The sequence below is a fragment of the Octopus bimaculoides genome, chromosome 30 (assembly GCF_001194135.2).
Source record: "Octopus bimaculoides isolate UCB-OBI-ISO-001 chromosome 30, ASM119413v2, whole genome shotgun sequence".
In the NCBI taxonomy this organism is placed as follows: domain Eukaryota; kingdom Metazoa; phylum Mollusca; class Cephalopoda; order Octopoda; family Octopodidae; genus Octopus; species Octopus bimaculoides.
The window spans coordinates 3046379-3047995 of record NC_069010.1 but is presented as its reverse complement, the minus strand read 5'-3'; the positions used below and the strand labels follow the sequence as shown (position 1 = coordinate 3047995).

The 1617-nt window shown below is 39.3% G+C and overlaps 1 protein-coding gene across 4 annotated transcripts in view; it reads right to left on the bottom strand.

The window, feature by feature from the left end:
• The window catches only part of LOC106883927 (E3 ubiquitin-protein ligase MIB2), a 19187-nt gene that overhangs the window by 2150 nt on the left and 15420 nt on the right, over positions 1-1617 (bottom strand). The gene's annotated exons all lie outside the window — the stretch shown is intronic.

Genomic DNA, 1617 nt, shown 5'->3' with positions numbered 1-1617 from the left:
AAGTGCCGACTACATAAACAAACGATTCTGAAACAATTAACCCTAACCCTAGGGTTAGAGTTAGGGTTAAAGCAAATTTAAAATGAAAAAAGCAAATAAAACGAAGGTATAGAGATTAAATACGCTTTACATCGCTTAATCAGCCGAAAGAGTAAATGTAAACAACTGAATACTTGTCAGTGATTGGTTGAAATTATCGAAATAAGACAATTTTTTACATGAAATAAATTCGAATACAAAAATATTTTTCTGTTCTATAACACAAAATAGATAAGTATACGAAGTTTGAAAGTCTTTCCGTACCAAAAACACTACGTAAAACATTAATGAAAAATGTGGCCCCCGTTTTAAAATAGATCCTAAACTGCAACTAAAACCAGTGAAAGAACCCCACCACCAAGAAAAAAGATCCAACATTAACCTACACAATAAAGGCAGAAGCCTTCTCTCAACTGTTTTCCTCCTATCTACAGGTGCACGCTTAGAGCAGGGTCATTATCCTAACCCATTATGCCAGTCGTCCACCTTTTCAGAAATTCAAAGGGAGAAGAGAAAGAGAGAGTATCCCACTCCACATTCACTTTGCTTTCCAAGTGAAACTTAAAAATGGCCGATGAGGGTTTCACCGAAGAGGAAGGTGGATGGAAGAAAAGACTGAAATAATTAGTAATAATTAAGTCACTAATTAATGAACACAGAGGTCATTAGGTCACTGTAGTATGAGGAATGAAGTGTGATTCATCTAACTCTCAAGTTCCCTTGCAGCATCACCTATCCAGCTGTGTTACACCCGAAAAGTGCCCTACTCGCCTAACCTATGGCCAGAACCTAATGGCAAAATCCCTCTCTAGCTCATATGTCCACAGGTGTCCATTGACCACAACCATCCCAAAGTGAAGAGGCTCAAGTTGGTCCTACTCCTACCCACATATCTTTTCTCACTCCTGTTCCTCTAGTAGGACCACTCAGCCATTGACATCACTGACCCTTTTCTCCTGGTTCACCTTATCCCCTCAGTCAATAAAACCTAATTACATAAATAATTATATAGACATATGCACACACACACACACAGACGCAGGCACAGCATGGCTGTGTGGGAAAAAGGTTTGCTTCCAAAGCACATGGTTCTGGGTTCAGTCCCACTGAGTGACTCCTTGGTTAAATGTTCTTTATTATAACCCTGAGCTGAACCAAACCTTGTGAGTACATTTGAAGATTTGGTAGACAGGAAGTGAAAAAAAGTCTGATGTGTGTCTGTGTTTGTGTGTTGCCCTGTGTTCCGAGGATAGAGGGACCAGAGAGTGAGAAATCGAGAGAGAAGAGAAGAGTTTTACCTGGAGTGAAAGCAAGAAGAGAGAGGATTTGAATCTGTAACAGTGAGGTAAGAGAGGATGAACTGAAGTGAAGAATCTAGTCAGGTAACAACAACAGTTTTGGCAATGAGTAATTAATAAAGTCGATTACAGTGTGAAAGAGAGGAGATGTATGATGACCCCATGGTGGGATTGTAGCATGAATGACTCATTAAAAACAAAAGAGAAGCAGATTTGGATAATCCAGATGATGACCCCATGGTGGGATTGTAGCATGAATGACTCATTAAAAACAAAAAAA